The following is a 6,261-nucleotide window of genomic DNA, read 5'->3' as shown; positions in this document are numbered from 1 at the left end:
ATGTATTATACAGTCTAGTGTTTGCAAACCATTCTAAGAATAATATGATTTAGCAAGCTGTAGGATTTTAGACAGACATAATTACTATTCTATTAGTGTTGGTGTACTTCTTCTTTTACCTCACAAAAAGATGGAGAAAGAATTGGGGCAGGAATTGGATCAGGTCTACCAAGCTCTCATGCAGGCAAGTTATGTGTGGCTCAGAATTAAGATTCTGTTCAGGGGGAAGCAGACAAGAGAACAAATTTCAGCTGATCCCAGTGGCCAGACAAGGTGGATCAAAGATGGAGGGATTGGACGGTACAACCAGAGATTTGATATACAGGATGGGGACTTTCAGACTGTCACCATGCATCAAGCAAAAGAAAAACATGGTTTTGCTTCCAGCCAGACCCTGGCACTCTCCCTGACTTAATTCCAGGTTCTCATGTACTCTGCCTTCAGTAGAGGCATAGGTTTAATTTTCTCCCCACAATCCCTGCAGGCTGCTTGTTTCCCTAGTCTCCCCTCAGCTGACCAGGGCTGTGCTGCCAGGGCTCAGTTGCCTGTTTCCTCATCTGGCTCCTTTTTAACCTTGGGAAAGTCACAAGGGAAAGTGATCCTGATCCTCAGGTTTAGGAGGCTAATTCTCACTCTCTCTGTTTCTTTACATGTCCTGAAGTCTGTCAGCCTTGTCAATACAGACCAGCTTGGTCTCATGCCAAAGCCAGGAACACTAGGTGCCTTGTAATGAGCCTCACACATGCCAAGCGGATGGGTGGAGGATCAAAGTGAAGTGCTGATGTCAGGGGCGTTTTATGTCTGGCTCAAAGGCTTCAGCACTCAACTCTGGGATGGTCACAAGCTAAAACACTAACCCACACATTATTTATTCTGCAATTTCTCAGAACACCACTTTGAGTGAGAAAATCCCTTTAGTACTTCAAAAGGGAGAAAATAAATGTTAAAGAAGATGTCCTCAGGATTCTCATTGGTGAGACAGATTCTTAAAAGAAGGTAACTAGAATTCAATTATGTTTTAATGGTGGCTGTTTGTCTGGAGAAGATAATGTTGATGCTGTCTATATGAAGTCTTAAGACATGAGGGAGACTGAGTTGGTTCTTAGGCTGAATTAGAATGCAGACGTCTAGGAAAGCAGAAAGAAAGCACTATAACTGTTTACATTTCTATTAATGGTGGAAATGGTGTCAGGGTTGTCTGTTCTTCCAGATATTCTGGAGGTTGCCCAAGGCACATCACTTCCAAACAGAGCTTATTAACTATTTACCACTCACAGCTAAACTTGGCTTGATCCTGTGGTCAAATTTTTACAATAATCTTCTGTTTGTATTCATAAAAACCTTTTATCTGGGATATATATGGTACTTCACAGTCTTTGAATATTTTAACATGTTGCTGCTAAAGATGTTGCTTGGTCTCAGTGTTCTCCATAGTCCAAACTGTGTTTGGGGACTGTGATTCCAGAGGGCTGCCTTCTTGTGTTGGTGCTTTTTTATGTCCTGCATAGACTTTGACTTGAATTGATACTGTACAAGAGTACTGGAAAGTTTTACACTCAGATATAAACATGTTGCAGCCCTTTCAGTTACTTTCTTCAATGATTCGATTATAATTTACCTTGAAATGCACATTTGGTGACTTGACCCAAAGGAACAGCTCTTTTCGTTCCAGGAAAATGGTTGCTAGGAAATACAACATACGGAATCAATTTGTATTAGTTGGCATAGTTACTAAGAAGAAATTGTGAGGTTTATTTTACACCATGGCCACTCTGCACTAAACAGCTTTAACAGGCACTCTTAACGGTTACCCCACATATAAGGCTGATGAATACAAAACTGTATTTAGGCATAGTTTTTTACACTTCGTGGGAGTTTCACTATGCCTGCCGTTTTTATGTACTTCTTGTGAGGGAAGGACTTACCTGGCCTTAAAGCAGCTCTCTGCAAATGTTGGAGTGCTGTGAAATGCAGAACAAGATGAAAAACCTCCTGTGGGCAAACACTAGGACAGTCAGAGTGGCCCGTGCAATTTTAGCTACTGGTCTGTCTGTAATTGGGACCAAAACACAGACATTACTTACTCACTCAGCAGTGATGCTGGCAGCTCTCTCCTGTCTTCCTCCCTAGAGACAAATTTGCAGTTATTGAATTTTCTCTTGGGTTTCACAAGATCCTGCTCATATATGCATAAAACAAAACAAGCCTTACCTCACAGGTAATTCAGTGTTAACACTGAATGAGCTACAGTCAGTGGACATACCATGGGCATCTTTCTTTGCACAGCTACTCCTCCTTTTACACAGCAGTAATGTCCATCACATGCATGTGCAGCTATTTAGGGTTTAATTTATATACAAGTTTAGAGGTACATCATTGAGTCTCTGCTGCATAGAAACATCTAGACAACAAACTGTTAAACTTACTGGTGTTTTTCTCATTTTATTCTACCTGTGCCTCACTTATCCTGCTGGTTGAGAAGTATGCCACTGGGCATTGTCATGGTTTGAATGGTTCAACCCACTACAGCATACAGTAATAAAGCAGGAATATTTAGACTTTTTAAGAAGACTGTAATCTTCTGATTTTGTTTTGTTTTGTTTTGCTTTGCTTTGTTTTGTTATTTATTCATATGGACAACGCACAGATTTTGTTTTGGCCTGTCTAAACTCCGTAAGAAAGCTAGAAGTAGAGGTTTTATAATGTAATTATTGTATCTCTAGAAATACCCTACCTGAGCAAACTCCACACTTCAGGGTTCTCCTTACTTATTGACTCTAGACTTCGAACTGCAAGAAATGCCAAGATCTGCCTCAACACTGTCAAAAAGAGGAAGCACAAAAAAGTCCATAAATATACAAGAACTTCATATTTCAATTATGAGAATCAATTACAGGTGATCAAGTGATTCTCAAGGAAGGTATTATTCATGTAGTTGTGATGCTATGCATAAGGCCTAAGATTTTCACAGCCTTGTGGGATATTATGTCTCGTGTCCTGAATCCTGAAGATAGGCATCTGTTGTGTCACCTCCTACAGTCCCCAGCCAGGCTCCAAGGCTGCGCAAACACCCACAAGTACTTGCCTCAAAAACTTTATAATGTAAACTCCACAGTACTGTTCATGGATATAAATGTAGACATTGGCATGTATTAAGCTGAGGTTTGATATTTTATGCAGGATAGTTTTGCTTCTTGTTATAGGAAGTCTTTTTCTTTTCTCCTCATCTTTGCATATTTCATGGAGAGCAGATGCTCTGGGCTTGCATGAACACTGCTTCTTTCTAACTGGCCTGATCCCAAGCACTCTTGATTTTTATGAAACCACATCCTTCTCAGTCTCTCCATTATGAGAGCGCTCTTGTCACTTCTTCCCTGTTCAGCACTGGTTAGCCTGCTGCACTTAGCTCCTGCTCCCACCTGTGGAAAGGCTGCCTCTTCATGGTCTCCTCTAAATCTTGCCCAGGGAATTGTCTCAGGAGCAGAACCGATGAGGCGGCAAGTGAAAGGGGATAGGAACCCCTGTGAGGATCTTCCCACAAACCTCTTTCCCAGGATAAAAAAAAGAGCATGGATAAAAGTAAATGATGTAATAGCTTTTTCTGCCACAGAGCAGAAGGTATAACTAAACCTTGGGGACATAGAGGTAATGCTGAAAATACTACTGCCTTAGTGGATTTTTAAGACATCTTGATAAAAATTAGTGGCTAAAAGACAAATGTTGCAGAGTGGAAATGTCAGTGATATGGGGCAATCAAAGCATAAAGAGAGTAGGTAAGGCACAAACTTGCACTTGAATTAAGCAGGTGTTTTGGTCGAATTGATTTCTGCTGTAATTGCATATAAAACACCAGCCCGCCCGCTGCTGAATTTGTAGGGTATTTCAGATCACAACATATGTGAAAACAAAGAGACATATTAATGGTTATTACTGATATGCTAGCATACATGTGAGAGATGTTTTTTTAGATATTTTATTAATATTTAATTTGTGAACTAACAAATAAGCCAAAGATATATAACACGAAGCATGGAAAAAAATGTTTGTTGTTTCTATTGTAGTTGTGGTAGATGTGGCACCAATAGCTTTTACTGTAAATATCATTAATTGTGTCTCTATTATAATATCTAATACCAGTTAATAATCTGGTCACTTTAATTAATGTCTTACCCATAGCCTAAATGGATTAATATACTATATCACTTTTATACATTTACACACAAGTTTTATATAGACACATATATGTATATGTGCATATATGTGTGATATGCACATATGTATGATTTTTTTTTTTCTTTTTCTCCTAGGGAACTGATGAAATGATCATACAAATAGTTTCTTAGTTTAATTATTTTCCAGCAGTTTAAATAGAAGGAAAAGAAGAAATAGTGATGGAAAGAAAAAAAAGGGGGTTTGTTTTACATTTCATTTGATTGCTGGGAAATAACAAGTGAAATTTCTGTAGCTAATTAATTTTGTTACAGATGTTTCTAGTTCATACAGCCACATTCTGAGCAGGGGCAATTGCCCTAGTGCCATTGACTTCCCAGTTCCTAGTCCTCAATGAGTCTAATAAATGACTCCAATTTAAATGTGATTAGGAGTGATTCCTGCAGTGATACATTCTAAGAATCAAGGAACACATGAAAGATTTCTTAGACTTCTGCAATAATAATGAAGAAAACATTCACCTCATTGTTTGGTAAGCTGGGATCCTTGTCTTGCTTGTGGAAAGAATCTGTGTGGTATTTCTAGGGGTCAATAAAATTCTTTATTTAAATGGGATGATAAGGGATGTAACAGAATGGATACAAGAGCTATCAGTCTTTGAAGCACAGAATGTCATTTGCATTCATCTTGGTAACCTATTGACAGGCAGCATGGCTCTATGTGCAATTTACACATGTCAATCACAAATTTTGCAGTACTTTAATGTGAGAATATTTGATCCATAAGTACCCACGACCCGTGAATTTCTAATAGTATCTGGAAATAAATGTAAATGTTATGAGCATGCTCTGTCTCTATTCATGTATGGATCCCACATCTAAGATTTTAACAAAGAGTTAATGAAAGGACACAAATATATCCACCTAGCAGAGGAAGGCACGGGCTAGACTTAAAGTCCACTGGATACATATGGATTTGTAGCTAGTGAGTACTTCTAATACCATCAGTTAGAACTGGTTGTGTCATTCGCTTACACAGTAATGGAAGTAAGAATTGTGGCTTTTTGATCTGCCATAGAGAAAAACCTTCTCATAGTGGATTATACCAAGCTAATGATAACTAACTATATCAAACTAACAATTAGGCAAGACAATCCCAAGCTTGTGCTGCAAGTGTCCTTAGGAAACCAGTTGTGATCTGGGACCCACTGAGAACTGGTTTCCTTCAGGATCTGCACAGTTGCGCAGCAACGTGTCTGGCAGGTGAGCTGTAGTTTAAACACAGTGATTTACCGGATATCCATCTTAGGCCCTGCTAGAAATGACCAGTGACTCCTTATTAGCTTAAATGGATCATAAAATGGGCTTGTGTTCAGGTTCTGGATTGTTAATTGCTGAGGAATTCTATCCTGGCACTCATTTGACACAAGAGTGTGATGATCTTGTGTGCAGATATACCGCTGGCCTAGCTACAGTCAACAACTGTTTTTTCTGAAAGGGCCAGCTCAGGGAAGGATATAAGAAGCAGAATTTTCTAATCTCAGACTAGTACAAATACTGAAGGTATGCAGAGGATTGTTTCCTTAAAAGTAAAAATGTATTTTGCTCATTCTTGATACTAGCAAGGCTGAAGATAATCTCAACTCATTCACCACAAGACTTAAGCAAAATTTCTTAAGAAAGGACTATTCTACTGAAAATGTATGTCTTTTTAGTACTTTTACTCTGCAATCATCACACACCAGATTACTCAAGAGAGAACTATATGGGTGCTGAGGCAGTAGGTGTGATGCTTCCTGTGCTCTTGTCCCTCTCCTGATCTCTGCCCTTCATCACAGTTGTATTTCATAACGAGATGCTGCACGTTCCTCCAAAACCATGAAGGAGAAAATGCAGCCTTGGATAAAGGCTCCACTTGGTAGTAAGCATGATGTGGCAAGTCTGGTCACCGAAAGGGAGGCAGAAGAAAATAGTGCTCACTACACCTCCTAAAATAGAGGCTGTCGCGTTATCCCTCCGTCCCTCTCTTTTGTTCACCGCGCGGGGCCTCCTGGAAGGGCCTTCTCTAAAGAGCCAGCGTGACTTCAAGAGC

General features: G+C 39.5%; 1 long non-coding RNA gene across 1 annotated transcript in view; it reads left to right on the top strand.

Annotated features, from left to right (window-relative positions):
- The first annotated feature begins 844 nt into the window (after positions 1-844).
- The window catches only part of LOC108449779, a 58,607-nt gene continuing 53,190 nt past the window's right edge, over positions 845-6,261 (top strand). The window contains exon 1 of the long non-coding RNA XR_001866070.1: positions 845-996. This is a non-coding gene — a long non-coding RNA (uncharacterized LOC108449779). The remainder of the gene's footprint in view (positions 997-6,261) is intronic.

Source organism: Corvus brachyrhynchos, unplaced genomic scaffold (assembly GCF_000691975.1).
Source record: "Corvus brachyrhynchos isolate BGI_N302 unplaced genomic scaffold, ASM69197v1 scaffold324, whole genome shotgun sequence".
Lineage (NCBI taxonomy): Eukaryota > Metazoa > Chordata > Aves > Passeriformes > Corvidae > Corvus > Corvus brachyrhynchos.
The sequence above is the reverse complement of the archived record's forward strand: the minus strand, read 5'-3'. Positions and strand labels throughout refer to the sequence as shown.